At 45.3% G+C, this 21,107-nt stretch overlaps 39 non-coding genes across 39 annotated transcripts; all 39 read left to right on the plus strand.

Moving 5' to 3' along the window:
- trnak-uuu (transfer RNA lysine (anticodon UUU)) lies at positions 1-73 on the plus strand. The gene has a single exon. It is a non-coding gene; the product is annotated as a tRNA-Lys (tRNA).
- A 515-nt stretch (positions 74-588) lies between these two features.
- On the plus strand, positions 589-661 carry trnaf-gaa (transfer RNA phenylalanine (anticodon GAA)). The gene has a single exon. It is a non-coding gene; the product is annotated as a tRNA-Phe (tRNA).
- A 427-nt stretch (positions 662-1,088) lies between these two features.
- trnak-uuu (transfer RNA lysine (anticodon UUU)) lies at positions 1,089-1,161 on the plus strand. The gene has a single exon. It is a non-coding gene; the product is annotated as a tRNA-Lys (tRNA).
- Positions 1,162-1,676: 515 nt separating this feature from the next.
- trnaf-gaa (transfer RNA phenylalanine (anticodon GAA)) lies at positions 1,677-1,749 on the plus strand. The gene has a single exon. It is a non-coding gene; the product is annotated as a tRNA-Phe (tRNA).
- Positions 1,750-2,176: 427 nt separating this feature from the next.
- Positions 2,177-2,249, plus strand: trnak-uuu (transfer RNA lysine (anticodon UUU)). The gene has a single exon. It is a non-coding gene; the product is annotated as a tRNA-Lys (tRNA).
- Positions 2,250-2,764: 515 nt separating this feature from the next.
- On the plus strand, positions 2,765-2,837 carry trnaf-gaa (transfer RNA phenylalanine (anticodon GAA)). The gene has a single exon. It is a non-coding gene; the product is annotated as a tRNA-Phe (tRNA).
- Positions 2,838-3,264: 427 nt separating this feature from the next.
- trnak-uuu (transfer RNA lysine (anticodon UUU)) lies at positions 3,265-3,337 on the plus strand. The gene has a single exon. It is a non-coding gene; the product is annotated as a tRNA-Lys (tRNA).
- A 515-nt stretch (positions 3,338-3,852) lies between these two features.
- trnaf-gaa (transfer RNA phenylalanine (anticodon GAA)) lies at positions 3,853-3,925 on the plus strand. The gene has a single exon. It is a non-coding gene; the product is annotated as a tRNA-Phe (tRNA).
- A 427-nt stretch (positions 3,926-4,352) lies between these two features.
- trnak-uuu (transfer RNA lysine (anticodon UUU)) lies at positions 4,353-4,425 on the plus strand. The gene has a single exon. It is a non-coding gene; the product is annotated as a tRNA-Lys (tRNA).
- Positions 4,426-4,940: 515 nt separating this feature from the next.
- Positions 4,941-5,013, plus strand: trnaf-gaa (transfer RNA phenylalanine (anticodon GAA)). Its single transcript has one exon. It is a non-coding gene; the product is annotated as a tRNA-Phe (tRNA).
- Positions 5,014-5,440: 427 nt separating this feature from the next.
- On the plus strand, positions 5,441-5,513 carry trnak-uuu (transfer RNA lysine (anticodon UUU)). Its single transcript has one exon. It is a non-coding gene; the product is annotated as a tRNA-Lys (tRNA).
- A 515-nt stretch (positions 5,514-6,028) lies between these two features.
- Positions 6,029-6,101, plus strand: trnaf-gaa (transfer RNA phenylalanine (anticodon GAA)). Its single transcript has one exon. It is a non-coding gene; the product is annotated as a tRNA-Phe (tRNA).
- A 427-nt stretch (positions 6,102-6,528) lies between these two features.
- On the plus strand, positions 6,529-6,601 carry trnak-uuu (transfer RNA lysine (anticodon UUU)). The gene has a single exon. It is a non-coding gene; the product is annotated as a tRNA-Lys (tRNA).
- Positions 6,602-7,116: 515 nt separating this feature from the next.
- On the plus strand, positions 7,117-7,189 carry trnaf-gaa (transfer RNA phenylalanine (anticodon GAA)). The gene has a single exon. It is a non-coding gene; the product is annotated as a tRNA-Phe (tRNA).
- A 427-nt stretch (positions 7,190-7,616) lies between these two features.
- trnak-uuu (transfer RNA lysine (anticodon UUU)) lies at positions 7,617-7,689 on the plus strand. Its single transcript has one exon. It is a non-coding gene; the product is annotated as a tRNA-Lys (tRNA).
- Positions 7,690-8,204: 515 nt separating this feature from the next.
- On the plus strand, positions 8,205-8,277 carry trnaf-gaa (transfer RNA phenylalanine (anticodon GAA)). The gene has a single exon. It is a non-coding gene; the product is annotated as a tRNA-Phe (tRNA).
- A 427-nt stretch (positions 8,278-8,704) lies between these two features.
- trnak-uuu (transfer RNA lysine (anticodon UUU)) lies at positions 8,705-8,777 on the plus strand. The gene has a single exon. It is a non-coding gene; the product is annotated as a tRNA-Lys (tRNA).
- A 515-nt stretch (positions 8,778-9,292) lies between these two features.
- trnaf-gaa (transfer RNA phenylalanine (anticodon GAA)) lies at positions 9,293-9,365 on the plus strand. Its single transcript has one exon. It is a non-coding gene; the product is annotated as a tRNA-Phe (tRNA).
- A 427-nt stretch (positions 9,366-9,792) lies between these two features.
- On the plus strand, positions 9,793-9,865 carry trnak-uuu (transfer RNA lysine (anticodon UUU)). The gene has a single exon. It is a non-coding gene; the product is annotated as a tRNA-Lys (tRNA).
- Positions 9,866-10,380: 515 nt separating this feature from the next.
- trnaf-gaa (transfer RNA phenylalanine (anticodon GAA)) lies at positions 10,381-10,453 on the plus strand. Its single transcript has one exon. It is a non-coding gene; the product is annotated as a tRNA-Phe (tRNA).
- A 426-nt stretch (positions 10,454-10,879) lies between these two features.
- On the plus strand, positions 10,880-10,952 carry trnak-uuu (transfer RNA lysine (anticodon UUU)). Its single transcript has one exon. It is a non-coding gene; the product is annotated as a tRNA-Lys (tRNA).
- A 515-nt stretch (positions 10,953-11,467) lies between these two features.
- On the plus strand, positions 11,468-11,540 carry trnaf-gaa (transfer RNA phenylalanine (anticodon GAA)). Its single transcript has one exon. It is a non-coding gene; the product is annotated as a tRNA-Phe (tRNA).
- A 427-nt stretch (positions 11,541-11,967) lies between these two features.
- On the plus strand, positions 11,968-12,040 carry trnak-uuu (transfer RNA lysine (anticodon UUU)). Its single transcript has one exon. It is a non-coding gene; the product is annotated as a tRNA-Lys (tRNA).
- A 515-nt stretch (positions 12,041-12,555) lies between these two features.
- On the plus strand, positions 12,556-12,628 carry trnaf-gaa (transfer RNA phenylalanine (anticodon GAA)). The gene has a single exon. It is a non-coding gene; the product is annotated as a tRNA-Phe (tRNA).
- Positions 12,629-13,055: 427 nt separating this feature from the next.
- trnak-uuu (transfer RNA lysine (anticodon UUU)) lies at positions 13,056-13,128 on the plus strand. Its single transcript has one exon. It is a non-coding gene; the product is annotated as a tRNA-Lys (tRNA).
- A 515-nt stretch (positions 13,129-13,643) lies between these two features.
- trnaf-gaa (transfer RNA phenylalanine (anticodon GAA)) lies at positions 13,644-13,716 on the plus strand. The gene has a single exon. It is a non-coding gene; the product is annotated as a tRNA-Phe (tRNA).
- Positions 13,717-14,143: 427 nt separating this feature from the next.
- Positions 14,144-14,216, plus strand: trnak-uuu (transfer RNA lysine (anticodon UUU)). Its single transcript has one exon. It is a non-coding gene; the product is annotated as a tRNA-Lys (tRNA).
- A 515-nt stretch (positions 14,217-14,731) lies between these two features.
- On the plus strand, positions 14,732-14,804 carry trnaf-gaa (transfer RNA phenylalanine (anticodon GAA)). Its single transcript has one exon. It is a non-coding gene; the product is annotated as a tRNA-Phe (tRNA).
- A 427-nt stretch (positions 14,805-15,231) lies between these two features.
- trnak-uuu (transfer RNA lysine (anticodon UUU)) lies at positions 15,232-15,304 on the plus strand. The gene has a single exon. It is a non-coding gene; the product is annotated as a tRNA-Lys (tRNA).
- Positions 15,305-15,819: 515 nt separating this feature from the next.
- Positions 15,820-15,892, plus strand: trnaf-gaa (transfer RNA phenylalanine (anticodon GAA)). The gene has a single exon. It is a non-coding gene; the product is annotated as a tRNA-Phe (tRNA).
- Positions 15,893-16,319: 427 nt separating this feature from the next.
- On the plus strand, positions 16,320-16,392 carry trnak-uuu (transfer RNA lysine (anticodon UUU)). Its single transcript has one exon. It is a non-coding gene; the product is annotated as a tRNA-Lys (tRNA).
- Positions 16,393-16,907: 515 nt separating this feature from the next.
- trnaf-gaa (transfer RNA phenylalanine (anticodon GAA)) lies at positions 16,908-16,980 on the plus strand. The gene has a single exon. It is a non-coding gene; the product is annotated as a tRNA-Phe (tRNA).
- Positions 16,981-17,407: 427 nt separating this feature from the next.
- On the plus strand, positions 17,408-17,480 carry trnak-uuu (transfer RNA lysine (anticodon UUU)). The gene has a single exon. It is a non-coding gene; the product is annotated as a tRNA-Lys (tRNA).
- A 511-nt stretch (positions 17,481-17,991) lies between these two features.
- Positions 17,992-18,064, plus strand: trnaf-gaa (transfer RNA phenylalanine (anticodon GAA)). Its single transcript has one exon. It is a non-coding gene; the product is annotated as a tRNA-Phe (tRNA).
- A 427-nt stretch (positions 18,065-18,491) lies between these two features.
- On the plus strand, positions 18,492-18,564 carry trnak-uuu (transfer RNA lysine (anticodon UUU)). Its single transcript has one exon. It is a non-coding gene; the product is annotated as a tRNA-Lys (tRNA).
- A 515-nt stretch (positions 18,565-19,079) lies between these two features.
- Positions 19,080-19,152, plus strand: trnaf-gaa (transfer RNA phenylalanine (anticodon GAA)). Its single transcript has one exon. It is a non-coding gene; the product is annotated as a tRNA-Phe (tRNA).
- Positions 19,153-19,579: 427 nt separating this feature from the next.
- trnak-uuu (transfer RNA lysine (anticodon UUU)) lies at positions 19,580-19,652 on the plus strand. The gene has a single exon. It is a non-coding gene; the product is annotated as a tRNA-Lys (tRNA).
- Positions 19,653-20,167: 515 nt separating this feature from the next.
- On the plus strand, positions 20,168-20,240 carry trnaf-gaa (transfer RNA phenylalanine (anticodon GAA)). Its single transcript has one exon. It is a non-coding gene; the product is annotated as a tRNA-Phe (tRNA).
- A 427-nt stretch (positions 20,241-20,667) lies between these two features.
- trnak-uuu (transfer RNA lysine (anticodon UUU)) lies at positions 20,668-20,740 on the plus strand. Its single transcript has one exon. It is a non-coding gene; the product is annotated as a tRNA-Lys (tRNA).
- The last annotated feature ends 367 nt before the right edge of the window (positions 20,741-21,107 follow it).

A 21,107-nucleotide genomic window follows, 5' to 3' on the forward strand; every position in this document is an offset into this window, starting at 1 on the left:
ACCTGGGTAGCTCAGATGGAAGAGCATCAGACTTTTAATCTGAGGGTCCAGGGTTCAAGTCCCTGTCCAGGTGTCTCCTTTGGATCCTTGCCCTTCCATGGCTTTACCTAACAAGCTCAGTTGTTCTTGATAGTTCTGTGACCTCATTGTCATCTTTAGCAAAGTCCATAGACTGCAGGTGGGATGACGATATGGGATTTGTGGATATCAGGGACAGAGGCCTCTTTCAGATAATCCCACCGTACAAGCTCTGTAAAGAATCTTTTCCTGCCCCTCGGTCCAACTCACCGCCAGTTGGTTCTCAGCTCAGCTCCTTTGCGAAACCCGGTGTCTAAGACATGCCAATCTCACCAAATCCGCCCTGGGTTTCTCGACACGTTACACTTTCACTTTTTTTCTGTCTTACTTTGGGTGGGACAACATTTAAGAGAGCAAAGTTCATCACAGTTCACTGTTAAATCCAAAGCTTAAAAGTTCACTTCACATTGATCCAGTGTCTCAGAATGGCAGCTGTAGTGCAGTTTGGCCAGCTGTAGACCTGACTGGTCATTAGAATGCAATTTTTGAGCACTTTCCATTGCAAAACGTGCCGAAATAGCTCAGCTGGGAGAGCGTTAGACTGAAGATCTAAAGGACCCTAGTTCGATCCTGGGTTTCGGCAAAGCTATTTTGGTCACCATCTAGGGCTTGGTAGGTTTGTTGGTAGGACTTCATTATACGGCCTACAACTACGTGGATCATTGCCATCAAATGAGAAAACAAACACAGATGGTGCAGCTTGCAAACGTCCATCAAGTGGAGGTGGAATTTGAAGAAGGTCCTCCTTCAGAAGCTCCCAGGCCTCACCCATTATACCATTGACTTACCTAGGGCTTGCTAGGTTGGGTGATCACACGTCATAATACAGCCTAGCGATGTTTCCCCTAGAATCAAATCCTTCCCTTGGCTCTTGTCTGAAATGACCATTTAATAATATCTAACTGCAAATCCTCACCAGTACCTACAGTAAAATGAGAGGATAAGAGATCACGTTTTTACAGAAAAGAAAGACAATATGTGTCCCAGAGGACAAACACGTGACTCTTGTTACCTGGGTAGCTCAGATGGAAGAGCATCAGACTTTTAATCTGAGGGTCCAGGGTTCAAGTCCCTGTCCAGGTGTCTCCTTTGGATCCTTACCCTTCCATGGCTTTACCTAACAAGCTCAGTTGTTCTTGATAGTTCTGTGACCTCATTGTCATCTTTAGCAAAGTCCATAGACTGCAGGTGGGATGACGATATGGGATTTGTGGATATCAGGGACAGAGGCCTCTTTCAGATAATCCCACCGTACAAGCTCTGTAAAGAATCTTTTCCTGCCCCTCGGTCCAACTCACCGCCAGTTGGTTCTCAGCTCAGCTCCTTTGCGAAACCCGGTGTCTAAGACATGCCAATCTCACCAAATCCGCCCTGGGTTTCTCGACACGCTACACTTTCACTTTTTTTCTGTCTTACTTTGGGTGGGACAACATTTAAGAGAGCAAAGTTCATCACAGTTCACTGTTAAATCCAAAGCTTAAAAGTTCACTTCACATTGATCCAGTGTCTCAGAATGGCAGCTGTAGTGCAGTTTGGCCAGCTGTAGACCTGACTGGTCATTAGAATGCAATTTTTGAGCACTTTCCATTGCAAAACGTGCCGAAATAGCTCAGCTGGGAGAGCGTTAGACTGAAGATCTAAAGGACCCTAGTTCGATCCTGGGTTTCGGCAAAGCTATTTTGGTCACCATCTAGGGCTTGGTAGGTTTGTTGGTAGGACTTCATTATACGGCCTACAACTACGTGGATCATTGCCATCAAATGAGAAAACAAACACAGATGGTGCAGCTTGCAAACGTCCATCAAGTGGAGGTGGAATTTGAAGAAGGTCCTCCTTCAGAAGCTCCCAGGCCTCACCCATTATACCATTGACTTACCTAGGGCTTGGTAGGTTGGGTGATCACACGTCATAATACAGCCTAGCGATGTTTCCCCTAGAATCAAATCCTTCCCTTGGCTCTTGTCTGAAATGACCATTTAATAATATCTAACTGCAAATCCTCACCAGTACCTACAGTAAAATGAGAGGATAAGAGATCACGTTTTTACAGAAAAGAAAGACAATATGTGTCCCAGAGGACAAACACGTGACTCTTGTTACCTGGGTAGCTCAGATGGAAGAGCATCAGACTTTTAATCTGAGGGTCCAGGGTTCAAGTCCCTGTCCAGGTGTCTCCTTTGGATCCTTGCCCTTCCATGGCTTTACCTAACAAGCTCAGTTGTTCTTGATAGTTCTGTGACCTCATTGTCATCTTTAGCAAAGTCCATAGACTGCAGGTGGGATGACGATATGGGATTTGTGGATATCAGGGACAGAGGCCTCTTTCAGATAATCCCACCGTACAAGCTCTGTAAAGAATCTTTTCCTGCCCCTCGGTCCAACTCACCGCCAGTTGGTTCTCAGCTCAGCTCCTTTGCGAAACCCGGTGTCTAAGACATGCCAATCTCACCAAATCCGCCCTGGGTTTCTCGACACGTTACACTTTCACTTTTTTTCTGTCTTACTTTGGGTGGGACAACATTTAAGAGAGCAAAGTTCATCACAGTTCACTGTTAAATCCAAAGCTTAAAAGTTCACTTCACATTGATCCAGTGTCTCAGAATGGCAGCTGTAGTGCAGTTTGGCCAGCTGTAGACCTGACTGGTCATTAGAATGCAATTTTTGAGCACTTTCCATTGCAAAACGTGCCGAAATAGCTCAGCTGGGAGAGCGTTAGACTGAAGATCTAAAGGACCCTAGTTCGATCCTGGGTTTCGGCAAAGCTATTTTGGTCACCATCTAGGGCTTGGTAGGTTTGTTGGTAGGACTTCATTATACGGCCTACAACTACGTGGATCATTGCCATCAAATGAGAAAACAAACACAGATGGTGCAGCTTGCAAACGTCCATCAAGTGGAGGTGGAATTTGAAGAAGGTCCTCCTTCAGAAGCTCCCAGGCCTCACCCATTATACCATTGACTTACCTAGGGCTTGGTAGGTTGGGTGATCACACGTCATAATACAGCCTAGCGATGTTTCCCCTAGAATCAAATCCTTCCCTTGGCTCTTGTCTGAAATGACCATTTAATAATATCTAACTGCAAATCCTCACCAGTACCTACAGTAAAATGAGAGGATAAGAGATCACGTTTTTACAGAAAAGAAAGACAATATGTGTCCCAGAGGACAAACACGTGACTCTTGTTACCTGGGTAGCTCAGATGGAAGAGCATCAGACTTTTAATCTGAGGGTCCAGGGTTCAAGTCCCTGTCCAGGTGTCTCCTTTGGATCCTTGCCCTTCCATGGCTTTACCTAACAAGCTCAGTTGTTCTTGATAGTTCTGTGACCTCATTGTCATCTTTAGCAAAGTCCATAGACTGCAGGTGGGATGACGATATGGGATTTGTGGATATCAGGGACAGAGGCCTCTTTCAGATAATCCCACCGTACAAGCTCTGTAAAGAATCTTTTCCTGCCCCTCGGTCCAACTCACCGCCAGTTGGTTCTCAGCTCAGCTCCTTTGCGAAACCCGGTGTCTAAGACATGCCAATCTCACCAAATCCGCCCTGGGTTTCTCGACACGTTACACTTTCACTTTTTTTCTGTCTTACTTTGGGTGGGACAACATTTAAGAGAGCAAAGTTCATCACAGTTCACTGTTAAATCCAAAGCTTAAAAGTTCACTTCACATTGATCCAGTGTCTCAGAATGGCAGCTGTAGTGCAGTTTGGCCAGCTGTAGACCTGACTGGTCATTAGAATGCAATTTTTGAGCACTTTCCATTGCAAAACGTGCCGAAATAGCTCAGCTGGGAGAGCGTTAGACTGAAGATCTAAAGGACCCTAGTTCGATCCTGGGTTTCGGCAAAGCTATTTTGGTCACCATCTAGGGCTTGGTAGGTTTGTTGGTAGGACTTCATTATACGGCCTACAACTACGTGGATCATTGCCATCAAATGAGAAAACAAACACAGATGGTGCAGCTTGCAAACGTCCATCAAGTGGAGGTGGAATTTGAAGAAGGTCCTCCTTCAGAAGCTCCCAGGCCTCACCCATTATACCATTGACTTACCTAGGGCTTGGTAGGTTGGGTGATCACACGTCATAATACAGCCTAGCGATGTTTCCCCTAGAATCAAATCCTTCCCTTGGCTCTTGTCTGAAATGACCATTTAATAATATCTAACTGCAAATCCTCACCAGTACCTACAGTAAAATGAGAGGATAAGAGATCACGTTTTTACAGAAAAGAAAGACAATATGTGTCCCAGAGGACAAACACGTGACTCTTGTTACCTGGGTAGCTCAGATGGAAGAGCATCAGACTTTTAATCTGAGGGTCCAGGGTTCAAGTCCCTGTCCAGGTGTCTCCTTTGGATCCTTGCCCTTCCATGGCTTTACCTAACAAGCTCAGTTGTTCTTGATAGTTCTGTGACCTCATTGTCATCTTTAGCAAAGTCCATAGACTGCAGGTGGGATGACGATATGGGATTTGTGGATATCAGGGACAGAGGCCTCTTTCAGATAATCCCACCGTACAAGCTCTGTAAAGAATCTTTTCCTGCCCCTCGGTCCAACTCACCGCCAGTTGGTTCTCAGCTCAGCTCCTTTGCGAAACCCGGTGTCTAAGACATGCCAATCTCACCAAATCCGCCCTGGGTTTCTCGACACGTTACACTTTCACTTTTTTTCTGTCTTACTTTGGGTGGGACAACATTTAAGAGAGCAAAGTTCATCACAGTTCACTGTTAAATCCAAAGCTTAAAAGTTCACTTCACATTGATCCAGTGTCTCAGAATGGCAGCTGTAGTGCAGTTTGGCCAGCTGTAGACCTGACTGGTCATTAGAATGCAATTTTTGAGCACTTTCCATTGCAAAACGTGCCGAAATAGCTCAGCTGGGAGAGCGTTAGACTGAAGATCTAAAGGACCCTAGTTCGATCCTGGGTTTCGGCAAAGCTATTTTGGTCACCATCTAGGGCTTGGTAGGTTTGTTGGTAGGACTTCATTATACGGCCTACAACTACGTGGATCATTGCCATCAAATGAGAAAACAAACACAGATGGTGCAGCTTGCAAACGTCCATCAAGTGGAGGTGGAATTTGAAGAAGGTCCTCCTTCAGAAGCTCCCAGGCCTCACCCATTATACCATTGACTTACCTAGGGCTTGGTAGGTTGGGTGATCACACGTCATAATACAGCCTAGCGATGTTTCCCCTAGAATCAAATCCTTCCCTTGGCTCTTGTCTGAAATGACCATTTAATAATATCTAACTGCAAATCCTCACCAGTACCTACAGTAAAATGAGAGGATAAGAGATCACGTTTTTACAGAAAAGAAAGACAATATGTGTCCCAGAGGACAAACACGTGACTCTTGTTGCCTGGGTAGCTCAGATGGAAGAGCATCAGACTTTTAATCTGAGGGTCCAGGGTTCAAGTCCCTGTCCAGGTGTCTCCTTTGGATCCTTGCCCTTCCATGGCTTTACCTAACAAGCTCAGTTGTTCTTGATAGTTCTGTGACCTCATTGTCATCTTTAGCAAAGTCCATAGACTGCAGGTGGGATGACGATATGGGATTTGTGGATATCAGGGACAGAGGCCTCTTTCAGATAATCCCACCGTACAAGCTCTGTAAAGAATCTTTTCCTGCCCCTCGGTCCAACTCACCGCCAGTTGGTTCTCAGCTCAGCTCCTTTGCGAAACCCGGTGTCTAAGACATGCCAATCTCACCAAATCCGCCCTGGGTTTCTCGACACGTTACACTTTCACTTTTTTTCTGTCTTACTTTGGGTGGGACAACATTTAAGAGAGCAAAGTTCATCACAGTTCACTGTTAAATCCAAAGCTTAAAAGTTCACTTCACATTGATCCAGTGTCTCAGAATGGCAGCTGTAGTGCAGTTTGGCCAGCTGTAGACCTGACTGGTCATTAGAATGCAATTTTTGAGCACTTTCCATTGCAAAACGTGCCGAAATAGCTCAGCTGGGAGAGCGTTAGACTGAAGATCTAAAGGACCCTAGTTCGATCCTGGGTTTCGGCAAAGCTATTTTGGTCACCATCTAGGGCTTGGTAGGTTTGTTGGTAGGACTTCATTATACGGCCTACAACTACGTGGATCATTGCCATCAAATGAGAAAACAAACACAGATGGTGCAGCTTGCAAACGTCCATCAAGTGGAGGTGGAATTTGAAGAAGGTCCTCCTTCAGAAGCTCCCAGGCCTCACCCATTATACCATTGACTTACCTAGGGCTTGCTAGGTTGGGTGATCACACGTCATAATACAGCCTAGCGATGTTTCCCCTAGAATCAAATCCTTCCCTTGGCTCTTGTCTGAAATGACCATTTAATAATATCTAACTGCAAATCCTCACCAGTACCTACAGTAAAATGAGAGGATAAGAGATCACGTTTTTACAGAAAAGAAAGACAATATGTGTCCCAGAGGACAAACACGTGACTCTTGTTACCTGGGTAGCTCAGATGGAAGAGCATCAGACTTTTAATCTGAGGGTCCAGGGTTCAAGTCCCTGTCCAGGTGTCTCCTTTGGATCCTTACCCTTCCATGGCTTTACCTAACAAGCTCAGTTGTTCTTGATAGTTCTGTGACCTCATTGTCATCTTTAGCAAAGTCCATAGACTGCAGGTGGGATGACGATATGGGATTTGTGGATATCAGGGACAGAGGCCTCTTTCAGATAATCCCACCGTACAAGCTCTGTAAAGAATCTTTTCCTGCCCCTCGGTCCAACTCACCGCCAGTTGGTTCTCAGCTCAGCTCCTTTGCGAAACCCGGTGTCTAAGACATGCCAATCTCACCAAATCCGCCCTGGGTTTCTCGACACGCTACACTTTCACTTTTTTTCTGTCTTACTTTGGGTGGGACAACATTTAAGAGAGCAAAGTTCATCACAGTTCACTGTTAAATCCAAAGCTTAAAAGTTCACTTCACATTGATCCAGTGTCTCAGAATGGCAGCTGTAGTGCAGTTTGGCCAGCTGTAGACCTGACTGGTCATTAGAATGCAATTTTTGAGCACTTTCCATTGCAAAAAGTGCCGAAATAGCTCAGCTGGGAGAGCGTTAGACTGAAGATCTAAAGGACCCTAGTTCGATCCTGGGTTTCGGCAAAGCTATTTTGGTCACCATCTAGGGCTTGGTAGGTTTGTTGGTAGGACTTCATTATACGGCCTACAACTACGTGGATCATTGCCATCAAATGAGAAAACAAACACAGATGGTGCAGCTTGCAAACGTCCATCAAGTGGAGGTGGAATTTGAAGAAGGTCCTCCTTCAGAAGCTCCCAGGCCTCACCCATTATACCATTGACTTACCTAGGGCTTGGTAGGTTGGGTGATCACACGTCATAATACAGCCTAGCGATGTTTCCCCTAGAATCAAATCCTTCCCTTGGCTCTTGTCTGAAATGACCATTTAATAATATCTAACTGCAAATCCTCACCAGTACCTACAGTAAAATGAGAGGATAAGAGATCACGTTTTTACAGAAAAGAAAGACAATATGTGTCCCAGAGGACAAACACGTGACTCTTGTTACCTGGGTAGCTCAGATGGAAGAGCATCAGACTTTTAATCTGAGGGTCCAGGGTTCAAGTCCCTGTCCAGGTGTCTCCTTTGGATCCTTGCCCTTCCATGGCTTTACCTAACAAGCTCAGTTGTTCTTGATAGTTCTGTGACCTCATTGTCATCTTTAGCAAAGTCCATAGACTGCAGGTGGGATGACGATATGGGATTTGTGGATATCAGGGACAGAGGCCTCTTTCAGATAATCCCACCGTACAAGCTCTGTAAAGAATCTTTTCCTGCCCCTCGGTCCAACTCACCGCCAGTTGGTTCTCAGCTCAGCTCCTTTGCGAAACCCGGTGTCTAAGACATGCCAATCTCACCAAATCCGCCCTGGGTTTCTCGACACGCTACACTTTCACTTTTTTTCTGTCTTACTTTGGGTGGGACAACATTTAAGAGAGCAAAGTTCATCACAGTTCACTGTTAAATCCAAAGCTTAAAAGTTCACTTCACATTGATCCAGTGTCTCAGAATGGCAGCTGTAGTGCAGTTTGGCCAGCTGTAGACCTGACTGGTCATTAGAATGCAATTTTTGAGCACTTTCCATTGCAAAACGTGCCGAAATAGCTCAGCTGGGAGAGCGTTAGACTGAAGATCTAAAGGACCCTAGTTCGATCCTGGGTTTCGGCAAAGCTATTTTGGTCACCATCTAGGGCTTGGTAGGTTTGTTGGTAGGACTTCATTATACGGCCTACAACTACGTGGATCATTGCCATCAAATGAGAAAACAAACACAGATGGTGCAGCTTGCAAACGTCCATCAAGTGGAGGTGGAATTTGAAGAAGGTCCTCCTTCAGAAGCTCCCAGGCCTCACCCATTATACCATTGACTTACCTAGGGCTTGGTAGGTTGGGTGATCACACGTCATAATACAGCCTAGCGATGTTTCCCCTAGAATCAAATCCTTCCCTTGGCTCTTGTCTGAAATGACCATTTAATAATATCTAACTGCAAATCCTCACCAGTACCTACAGTAAAATGAGAGGATAAGAGATCACGTTTTTACAGAAAAGAAAGACAATATGTGTCCCAGAGGACAAACACGTGACTCTTGTTACCTGGGTAGCTCAGATGGAAGAGCATCAGACTTTTAATCTGAGGGTCCAGGGTTCAAGTCCCTGTCCAGGTGTCTCCTTTGGATCCTTGCCCTTCCATGGCTTTACCTAACAAGCTCAGTTGTTCTTGATAGTTCTGTGACCTCATTGTCATCTTTAGCAAAGTCCATAGACTGCAGGTGGGATGACGATATGGGATTTGTGGATATCAGGGACAGAGGCCTCTTTCAGATAATCCCACCGTACAAGCTCTGTAAAGAATCTTTTCCTGCCCCTCGGTCCAACTCACCGCCAGTTGGTTCTCAGCTCAGCTCCTTTGCGAAACCCGGTGTCTAAGACATGCCAATCTCACCAAATCCGCCCTGGGTTTCTCGACACGTTACACTTTCACTTTTTTTCTGTCTTACTTTGGGTGGGACAACATTTAAGAGAGCAAAGTTCATCACAGTTCACTGTTAAATCCAAAGCTTAAAAGTTCACTTCACATTGATCCAGTGTCTCAGAATGGCAGCTGTAGTGCAGTTTGGCCAGCTGTAGACCTGACTGGTCATTAGAATGCAATTTTTGAGCACTTTCCATTGCAAAACGTGCCGAAATAGCTCAGCTGGGAGAGCGTTAGACTGAAGATCTAAAGGACCCTAGTTCGATCCTGGGTTTCGGCAAAGCTATTTTGGTCACCATCTAGGGCTTGGTAGGTTTGTTGGTAGGACTTCATTATACGGCCTACAACTACGTGGATCATTGCCATCAAATGAGAAAACAAACACAGATGGTGCAGCTTGCAAACGTCCATCAAGTGGAGGTGGAATTTGAAGAAGGTCCTCCTTCAGAAGCTCCCAGGCCTCACCCATTATACCATTGACTTACCTAGGGCTTGGTAGGTTGGGTGATCACACGTCATAATACAGCCTAGCGATGTTTCCCCTAGAATCAAATCCTTCCCTTGGCTCTTGTCTGAAATGACCATTTAATAATATCTAACTGCAAATCCTCACCAGTACCTACAGTAAAATGAGAGGATAAGAGATCACGTTTTTACAGAAAAGAAAGACAATATGTGTCCCAGAGGACAAACACGTGACTCTTGTTACCTGGGTAGCTCAGATGGAAGAGCATCAGACTTTTAATCTGAGGGTCCAGGGTTCAAGTCCCTGTCCAGGTGTCTCCTTTGGATCCTTGCCCTTCCATGGCTTTACCTAACAAGCTCAGTTGTTCTTGATAGTTCTGTGACCTCATTGTCATCTTTAGCAAAGTCCATAGACTGCAGGTGGGATGACGATATGGGATTTGTGGATATCAGGGACAGAGGCCTCTTTCAGATAATCCCACCGTACAAGCTCTGTAAAGAATCTTTTCCTGCCCCTCGGTCCAACTCACCGCCAGTTGGTTCTCAGCTCAGCTCCTTTGCGAAACCCGGTGTCTAAGACATGCCAATCTCACCAAATCCGCCCTGGGTTTCTCGACACGCTACACTTTCACTTTTTTTCTGTCTTACTTTGGGTGGGACAACATTTAAGAGAGCAAAGTTCATCACAGTTCACTGTTAAATCCAAAGCTTAAAAGTTCACTTCACATTGATCCAGTGTCTCAGAATGGCAGCTGTAGTGCAGTTTGGCCAGCTGTAGACCTGACTGGTGATTAGAATGCAATTTTTGAGCACTTTCCATTGCAAAACGTGCCGAAATAGCTCAGCTGGGAGAGCGTTAGACTGAAGATCTAAAGGACCCTAGTTCGATCCTGGGTTTCGGCAAAGCTATTTTGGTCACCATCTAGGGCTTGGTAGGTTTGTTGGTAGGACTTCATTATATGGCCTACAACTACGTGGATCATTGCCATCAAATGAGAAAACAAACACAGATGGTGCAGCTTGCAAACGTCCATCAAGTGGAGGTGGAATTTAAAGAAGGTCCTCCTTCAGAAGCTCCCAGGCCTCACCCATTATACCATTGACTTACCTAGGGCTTGCTAGGTTGGGTGATCACACGTCATAATACAGCCAGCGATGTTTCCCCTAGAATCAAATCCTTCCCTTGGCTCTTGTCTGAAATGACCATTTAATAATATCTAACTGCAAATCCTCACCAGTACCTACAGTAAAATGAGAGGATAAGAGATCACGTTTTTACAGAAAAGAAAGACAATATGTGTCCCAGAGGACAAACACGTGACTCTTGTTACCTGGGTAGCTCAGATGGAAGAGCATCAGACTTTTAATCTGAGGGTCCAGGGTTCAAGTCCCTGTCCAGGTGTCTCCTTTGGATCCTTACCCTTCCATGGCTTTACCTAACAAGCTCAGTTGTTCTTGATAGTTCTGTGACCTCATTGTCATCTTTAGCAAAGTCCATAGACTACAGGTGGGATGACGATATGGGATTTGTGGATATCAGGGACAGAGGCCTCTTTCAGATAATCCCACCGTACAAGCTCTGTAAAGAATCTTTTCCTGCCCCTCGGTCCAACTCACCGCCAGTTGGTTCTCAGCTCAGCTCCTTTGCGAAACCCGGTGTCTAAGACATGCCAATCTCACCAAATCCGCCCTGGGTTTCTCGACACGCTACACTTTCACTTTTTTTCTGTCTTACTTTGGGTGGGACAACATTTAAGAGAGCAAAGTTCATCACAGTTCACTGTTAAATCCAAAGCTTAAAAGTTCACTTCACATTGATCCAGTGTCTCAGAATGGCAGCTGTAGTGCAGTTTGGCCAGCTGTAGACCTGACTGGTGATTAGAATGCAATTTTTGAGCACTTTCCATTGCAAAAAGTGCCGAAATAGCTCAGCTGGGAGAGCGTTAGACTGAAGATCTAAAGGACCCTAGTTCGATCCTGGGTTTCGGCAAAGCTATTTTGGTCACCATCTAGGGCTTGGTAGGTTTGTTGGTAGGACTTCATTATACGGCCTACAACTACGTGGATCATTGCCATCAAATGAGAAAACAAACACAGATGGTGCAGCTTGCAAACGTCCATCAAGTGGAGGTGGAATTTGAAGAAGGTCCTCCTTCAGAAGCTCCCAGGCCTCACCCATTATACCATTGACTTACCTAGGGCTTGGTAGGTTGGGTGATCACACGTCATAATACAGCCTAGCGATGTTTCCCCTAGAATCAAATCCTTCCCTTGGCTCTTGTCTGAAATGACCATTTAATAATATCTAACTGCAAATCCTCACCAGTACCTACAGTAAAATGAGAGGATAAGAGATCACGTTTTTACAGAAAAGAAAGACAATATGTGTCCCAGAGGACAAACACGTGACTCTTGTTACCTGGGTAGCTCAGATGGAAGAGCATCAGACTTTTAATCTGAGGGTCCAGGGTTCAAGTCCCTGTCCAGGTGTCTCCTTTGGATCCTTGCCCTTCCATGGCTTTACCTAACAAGCTCAGTTGTTCTTGATAGTTCTGTGACCTCATTGTCATCTTTAGCAAAGTCCATAGACTGCAGGTGGGATGACGATATGGGATTTGTGGATATCAGGGACAGAGGCCTCTTTCAGATAATCCCACCGTACAAGCTCTGTAAAGAATCTTTTCCTGCCCCTCGGTCCAACTCACCGCCAGTTGGTTCTCAGCTCAGCTCCTTTGCGAAACCCGGTGTCTAAGACATGCCAATCTCACCAAATCCGCCCTGGGTTTCTCGACACGCTACACTTTCACTTTTTTTCTGTCTTACTTTGGGTGGGACAACATTTAAGAGAGCAAAGTTCATCACAGTTCACTGTTAAATCCAAAGCTTAAAAGTTCACTTCACATTGATCCAGTGTCTCAGAATGGCAGCTGTAGTGCAGTTTGGCCAGCTGTAGACCTGACTGGTGATTAGAATGCAATTTTTGAGCACTTTCCATTGCAAAACGTGCCGAAATAGCTCAGCTGGGAGAGCGTTAGACTGAAGATCTAAAGGACCCTAGTTCGATCCTGGGTTTCGGCAAAGCTATTTTGGTCACCATCTAGGGCTTGGTAGGTTTGTTGGTAGGACTTCATTATACGGCCTACAACTACGTGGATCATTGCCATCAAATGAGAAAACAAACACAGATGGTGCAGCTTGCAAACGTCCATCAAGTGGAGGTGGAATTTGAAGAAGGTCCTCCTTCAGAAGCTCCCAGGCCTCACCCATTATACCATTGACTTACCTAGGGCTTGCTAGGTTGGGTGATCACACGTCATAATACAGCCTAGCGATGTTTCCCCTAGAATCAAATCCTTCCCTTGGCTCTTGTCTGAAATGACCATTTAATAATATCTAACTGCAAATCCTCACCAGTACCTACAGTAAAATGAGAGGATAAGAGATCACGTTTTTACAGAAAAGAAAGACAATATGTGTCCCAGAGGACAAACACGTGACTCTTGTTACCTGGGTAGCTCAGATGGAAGAGCATCAGACTTTTAATCTGAGGGTCCAGGGTTCAAGTCCCTGTCCAGGTGTCTCCTTTGGATCCTTGCCCTTCCATGGCTTTACCTAACAAGCTCAGTTGTTCTTGATAGTTCCGTTACCTCATTGTCATCTTTAGCAAAGTCCATAGACTGCAGGTGGGATGACGATATGGGATTTGTGGATATCAGGGACAGAGGCCTCTTTCAGATAATCCCACCGTACAAGCTCTGTAAAGAATCTTTTCCTGCCCCTCGGTCCAACTCACCGCCAGTTGGTTCTCAGCTCAGCTCCTTTGCGAAACCCGGTGTCTAAGACATGCCAATCTCACCAAATCCGCCCTGGGTTTCTCGACACGTTACACTTTCACTTTTTTTCTGTCTTACTTTGGGTGGGACAACATTTAAGAGAGCAAAGTTCATCACAGTTCACTGTTAAATCCAAAGCTTAAAAGTTCACTTCACATTGATCCAGTGTCTCAGAATGGCAGCTGTAGTGCAGTTTGGCCAGCTGTAGACCTGACTGGCCATTAGAATGCAATTTTTCAGCACTTTCCTTTGCAAAACGTGCCGAAATAGCTCAGCTGGGAGAGCGTTAGACTGAAGATCTAAAGGACCCTAGTTTGATCCTGGGTTTCGGCAAAGTTATTTTGGTCACCATCTAGGGCTTGGTAGGTTTGTTGGTAGGACTTCATTATACGGCCTACAACTACGTGGATCATTGCCATCAAATGAGAAAACAAACACAGATGGTGCAGCTTGCAAACGTCCATCAAGTGGAGGTGGAATTTGAAGAAGGTCCTCCTTCAGAAGCTCCCAGGCCTCACCCATTATACCATTGACTTACCTAGGGCTTGCTAGGTTGGGTGATCACACGTCATAATACAGCCTAGCGATGTTTCCCCTAGAATCAAATCCTTCCCTTGGCTCTTGTCTGAAATGACCATTTAATAATATCTAACTGCAAATCCTCACCAGTACCTACAGTAAAATGAGAGGATAAGAGATCACGTTTTTACAGAAAAGAAAGACAATATGTGTCCCAGAGGACAAACACGTGACTCTTGTTACCTGGGTAGCTCAGATGGAAGAGCATCAGACTTTTAATCTGAGGGTCCAGGGTTCAAGTCCCTGTCCAGGTGTCTCCTTTGGATCCTTGCCCTTCCATGGCTTTACCTAACAAGCTCAGTTGTTCTTGATAGTTCCGTTACCTCATTGTCATCTTTAGCAAAGTCCATAGACTGCAGGTGGGATGACGATATGGGATTTGTGGATATCAGGGACAGAGGCCTCTTTCAGATAATCCCACCGTACAAGCTCTGTAAAGAATCTTTTCCTGCCCCTCGGTCCAACTCACCGCCAGTTGGTTCTCAGCTCAGCTCCTTTGCGAAACCCGGTGTCTAAGACATGCCAATCTCACCAAATCCGCCCTGGGTTTCTCGACACGTTACACTTTCACTTTTTTTCTGTCTTACTTTGGGTGGGACAACATTTAAGAGAGCAAAGTTCATCACAGTTCACTGTTAAATCCAAAGCTTAAAAGTTCACTTCACATTGATCCAGTGTCTCAGAATGGCAGCTGTAGTGCAGTTTGGCCAGCTGTAGACCTGACTGGTCATTAGAATGCAATTTTTGAGCACTTTCCATTGCAAAACGTGCCGAAATAGCTCAGCTGGGAGAGCGTTAGACTGAAGATCTAAAGGACCCTAGTTCGATCCTGGGTTTCGGCAAAGCTATTTTGGTCACCATCTAGGGCTTGGTAGGTTTGTTGGTAGGACTTCATTATACGGCCTACAACTACGTGGATCATTGCCATCAAATGAGAAAACAAACACAGATGGTGCAGCTTGCAAACGTCCATCAAGTGGAGGTGGAATTTGAAGAAGGTCCTCCTTCAGAAGCTCCCAGGCCTCACCCATTATACCATTGACTTACCTAGGGCTTGCTAGGTTGGGTGATCACACGTCATAATACAGCCTAGCGATGTTTCCCCTAGAATCAAATCCTTCCCTTGGCTCTTGTCTGAAATGACCATTTAATAATATCTAACTGCAAATCCTCACCAGTACCTACAGTAAAATGAGAGGATAAGAGATCACGTTTTTACAGAAAAGAAAGACAATATGTGTCCCAGAGGACAAACACGTGACTCTTGTTACCTGGGTAGCTCAGATGGAAGAGCATCAGACTTTTAATCTGAGGGTCCAGGGTTCAAGTCCCTGTCCAGGTGTCTCCTTTGGATCCTTGCCCTTCCATGGCTTTACCTAACAAGCTCAGTTGTTCTTGATAGTTCTGTGACCTCATTGTCATCTTTAGCAAAGTCCATAGACTGCAGGTGGGATGACGATATGGGATTTGTGGATATCAGGGACAGAGGCCTCTTTCAGATAATCCCACCGTACAAGCTCTGTAAAGAATCTTTTCCTGCCCCTCGGTCCAACTCACCGCCAGTTGGTTCTCAGCTCAGCTCCTTTGCGAAACCCGGTGTCTAAGACATGCCAATCTCACCAAATCCGCCCTGGGTTTCTCGACACGCTACACTTTCACTTTTTTTCTGTCTTACTTTGGGTGGGACAACATTTAAGAGAGCAAAGTTCATCACAGTTCACTGTTAAATCCAAAGCTTAAAAGTTCACTTCACATTGATCCAGTGTCTCAGAATGGCAGCTGTAGTGCAGTTTGGCCAGCTGTAGACCTGACTGGTCATTAGAATGCAATTTTTGAGCACTTTCCATTGCAAAACGTGCTGAAATAGCTCAGCTGGGAGAGCGTTAGACTGAACATCTAAAGGACCCTAGTTCGATCCTGGGTTTCGGCAAAGCTATTTTGGTCACCATCTAGGGCTTGGTAGGTTTGTTGGTAGGACTTCATTATACGGCCTACAACTACGTGGATCATTGCCATCAAATGAGAAAACAAACACAGATGGTGCAGCTTGCAAACGTCCATCAAGTGGAGGTGGAATTTGAAGAAGGTCCTCCTTCAGAAGCTCCCAGGCCTCACCCATTATACCATTGACTTACCTAGGGCTTGCTAGGTTGGGTGATCACACGTCATAATACAGCCTAGCGATGTTTCCCCTAGAATCAAATCCTTCCCTTGGCTCTTGTCTGAAATGACCATTTAATAATATCTAACTGCAAATCCTCACCAGTACCTACAGTAAAATGAGAGGATAAGAGATCACGTTTTTACAGAAAAGAAAGACAATATGTGTCCCAGAGGACAAACACGTGACTCTTGTTACCTGGGTAGCTCAGATGGAAGAGCATCAGACTTTTAATCTGAGGGTCCAGGGTTCAAGTCCCTGTCCAGGTGTCTCCTTTGGATCCTTGCCCTTCCATGGCTTTACCTAACAAGCTCAGTTGTTCTTGATAGTTCTGTGACCTCATTGTCATCTTTAGCAAAGTCCATAGACTACAGGTGGGATGACGATATGGGATTTGTGGATATCAGGGACAGAGGCCTCTTTCAGATAATCCCACCGTACAAGCTCTGTAAAGAATCTTTTCCTGCCCCTCGGTCCAACTCACCGCCAGTTGGTTCTCAGCTCAGCTCCTTTGCGAAACCCGGTGTCTAAGACATGCCAATCTCACCAAATCCGCCCTGGGTTTCTCGACACGCTACACTTTCACTTTTTTTCTGTCTTACTTTGGGTGGGACAACATTTAAGAGAGCAAAGTTCATCACAGTTCACTGTTAAATCCAAAGCTTAAAAGTTCACTTCACATTGATCCAGTGTCTCAGAATGGCAGCTGTAGTGCAGTTTGGCCAGCTGTAGACCTGACTGGTGATTAGAATGCAATTTTTGAGCACTTTCCATTGCAAAAAGTGCCGAAATAGCTCAGCTGGGAGAGCGTTAGACTGAACATCTAAAGGACCCTAGTTCGATCCTGGGTTTCGGCAAAGCTATTTTGGTCACCATCTAGGGCTTGGTAGGTTTGTTGGTAGGACTTCATTATACGGCCTACAACTACGTGGATCATTGCCATCAAATGAGAAAACAAACACAGATGGTGCAGCTTGCAAACGTCCATCAAGTGGAGGTGGAATTTGAAGAAGGTCCTCCTTCAGAAGCTCCCAGGCCTCACCCATTATACCATTGACTTACCTAGGGCTTGCTAGGTTGGGTGATCACACGTCATAATACAGCCTAGCGATGTTTCCCCTAGAATCAAATCCTTCTCTTGGCTCTTGTCTGAAATGACCATTTAATAATATCTAACTGCAAATCCTCACCAGTACCTACAGTAAAATGAGAGGATAAGAGATCACGTTTTTACAGAAAAGAAAGACAATATGTGTCCCAGAGGACAAACACGTGACTCTTGTTACCTGGGTAGCTCAGATGGAAGAGCATCAGACTTTTAATCTGAGGGTCCAGGGTTCAAGTCCCTGTCCAGGTGTCTCCTTTGGATCCTTGCCCTTCCATGGCTTTACCTAACAAGCTCAGTTCTTGATAGTTCTGTGACCTCATTGTCATCTTTAGCAAAGTCCATAGACTGCAGGTGGGATGACGATATGGGATTTGTGGATATCAGGGACAGAGGCCTCTTTCAGATAATCCCACCGTACAAGCTCTGTAAAGAATCTTTTCCTGCCCCTCGGTCCAACTCACCGCCAGTTGGTTCTCAGCTCAGCTCCTTTGCGAAACCCGGTGTCTAAGACATGCCAATCTCACCAAATCCGCCCTGGGTTTCTCGACACGTTACACTTTCACTTTTTTCTGTCTTACTTTGGGTGGGACAACATTTAAGAGAGCAAAGTTCATCACAGTTCACTGTTAAATCCAAAGCTTAAAAGTTCACTTCACATTGATCCAGTGTCTCAGAATGGCAGCTGTAGTGCAGTTTGGCCAGCTGTAGACCTGACTGGTCATTAGAATGCAATTTTTGAGCACTTTCCATTGCAAAAAGTGCCGAAATAGCTCAGCTGGGAGAGCGTTAGACTGAAGATCTAAAGGACCCTAGTTCGATCCTGGGTTTCGGCAAAGCTATTTTGGTCACCATCTAGGGCTTGGTAGGTTTGTTGGTAGGACTTCATTATACGGCCTACAACTACGTGGATCATTGCCATCAAATGAGAAAACAAACACAGATGGTGCAGCTTGCAAACGTCCATCAAGTGGAGGTGGAATTTGAAGAAGGTCCTCCTTCAGAAGCTCCCAGGCCTCACCCATTATACCATTGACTTACCTAGGGCTTGCTAGGTTGGGTGATCACACGTCATAATACAGCCTAGCGATGTTTCCCCTAGAATCAAATCCTTCTCTTGGCTCTTGTCTGAAATGACCATTTAATAATATCTAACTGCAAATCCTCACCAGTACCTACAGTAAAATGAGAGGATAAGAGATCACGTTTTTACAGAAAAGAAAGACAATATGTGTCCCAGAGGACAAACACGTGACTCTTGTTACCTGGGTAGCTCAGATGGAAGAGCATCAGACTTTTAATCTGAGGGTCCAGGGTTCAAGTCCCTGTCCAGGTGTCTCCTTTGGATCCTTGCCCTTCCATGGCTTTACCTAACAAGCTCAGTTGTTTTTGATAGTTCTGTGACCTCATTGTCATCTTTAGCAAAGTCCATAGACTGCAGGTGGGATGACGATATGGGATTTGTGGATATCAGGGACAGAGGCCTCTTTCAGATAATCCCACCGTACAAGCTCTGTAAAGAATCTTTTCCTGCCCCTCGGTCCAACTCACCGCCAGTTGGTTCTCAGCTCAGCTCCTTTGCGAAACCCGGTGTCTAAGACATGCCAATCTCACCAAATCCGCCCTGGGTTTCTCGACACGTTACACTTTCACTTTTTTTCTGTCTTACTTTGGGTGGGACAACATTTAAGAGAGCAAAGTTCATCACAGTTCACTGTTAAATCCAAAGCTTAAAAGTTCACTTCACATTGATCCAGTGTCTCAGAATGGCAGCTGTAGTGCAGTTTGGCCAGCTGTAGACCTGACTGGTCATTAGAATGCAATTTTTGAGCACTTTCCATTGCAAAACGTGCCGAAATAGCTCAGCTGGGAGAGCGTTAGACTGAAGATCTAAAGGACCCTAGTTCGATCCTGGGTTTCGGCAAAGCTATTTTGGTCACCATCTAGGGCTTGGTAGGTTTGTTGGTAGGACTTCATTATACGGCCTACAACTACGTGGATCATTGCCATCAAATGAGAAAACAAACACAGATGGTGCAGCTTGCAAACGTCCATCAAGTGGAGGTGGAATTTGAAGAAGGTCCTCCTTCAGAAGCTCCCAGGCCTCACCCATTATACCATTGACTTACCTAGGGCTTGGTAGGTTGGGTGATCACACGTCATAATACAGCCTAGCGATGTTTCCCCTAGAATCAAATCCTTCCCTTGGCTCTTGTCTGAAATGACCATTTAATAATATCTAACTGCAAATCCTCACCAGTACCTACAGTAAAATGAGAGGATAAGAGATCACGTTTTTACAGAAAAGAAAGACAATATGTGTCCCAGAGGACAAACACGTGACTCTTGTTACCTGGGTAGCTCAGATGGAAGAGCATCAGACTTTTAATCTGAGGGACCAGGGTTCAAGTCCCTGTCCAGGTGTCTCCTTTGGATCCTTGCCCTTCCATGGCTTTACCTAACAAGCTCAGTTGTTCTTGATAGTTCTGTGACCTCATTGTCATCTTTAGCAAAGTCCATAGACTGCAGGTGGGATGACGATATGGGATTTGTGGATATCAGGGACAGAGGCCTCTTTCAGATAATCCCACCGTACAAGCTCTGTAAAGAATCTTTTCCTGCCCCTCGGTCCAACTCACCGCCAGTTGGTTCTCAGCTCAGCTCCTTTGCGAAACCCGGTGTCTAAGACATGCCAATCTCACCAAATCCGCCCTGGGTTTCTCGACACGTTACACTTTCACTTTTTTTCTGTCTTACTTTGGGTGGGACAACATTTAAGAGAGCAAAGTTCATCACAGTTCACTGTTAAATCCAAAGCTTAAAAGTTCACTTCACATTGATCCAGTGTCTCAGAATGGCAGCTGTAGTGCAGTTTGGCCAGCTGTAGACCTGACTGGTCATTAGAATGCAATTTTTGAGCACTTTCCATTGCAAAACGTGCCGAAATAGCTCAGCTGGGAGAGCGTTAGACTGAAGATCTAAAGGACCCTAGTTCGATCCTGGGTTTCGGCAAAGCTATTTTGGTCACCATCTAGGGCTTGGTAGGTTTGTTGGTAGGACTTCATTATACGGCCTACAACTACGTGGATCATTGCCATCAAATGAGAAAACAAACACAGATGGTGCAGCTTGCAAACGTCCATCAAGTGGAGGTGGAATTTGAAGAAGGTCCTCCTTCAGAAGCTCCCAGGCCTCACCCATTATACCATTGACTTACCTAGGGCTTTGTAGGTTGGGTGATCACACGTCATAATACAGCCTAGCGATGTTTCCCCTAGAATCAAATCCTTCCCTTGGCTCTTGTCTGAAATGACCATTTAATAATATCTAACTGCAAATCCTCACCAGTACCTACAGTAAAATGAGAGGATAAGAGATCACGTTTTTACAGAAAAGAAAGACAATATGTGTCCCAGAGGACAAACACGTGACTCTTGTTACCTGGGTAGCTCAGATGGAAGAGCATCAGACTTTTAATCTGAGGGTCCAGGGTTCAAGTCCCTGTCCAGGTGTCTCCTTTGGATCCTTACCCTTCCATGGCTTTACCTAACAAGCTCAGTTGTTCTTGATAGTTCTGTGACCTCATTGTCATCTTTAGCAAAGTCCATAGACTGCAGGTGGGATGACGATATGGGATTTGTGGATATCAGGGACAGAGGCCTCTTTCAGATAATCCCACCGTACAAGCTCTGTAAAGAATCTTTTCCTGCCCCTCGGTCCAACTCACCGCCAGTTGGTTCTCAGCTCAGCTCCTTTGCGAAACCCGGTGTCTAAGACATGCCAATCTCACCAAATCCGCCCTGGGTTTCTCGACACGTTACACTTTCACTTTTTTTCTGTCTTACTTTGGGTGGGACAACATTTAAGAGAGCAAAGTTC

Source organism: Diplotaxodon limnothrissa, linkage group LG5, assembly GCF_057381915.1.
Source record: "Diplotaxodon limnothrissa isolate DT_005_m linkage group LG5, D_limnothrissa_male_GT1.1, whole genome shotgun sequence".
Classification (NCBI taxonomy): Eukaryota; Metazoa; Chordata; class Actinopteri; order Cichliformes; family Cichlidae; genus Diplotaxodon; species Diplotaxodon limnothrissa.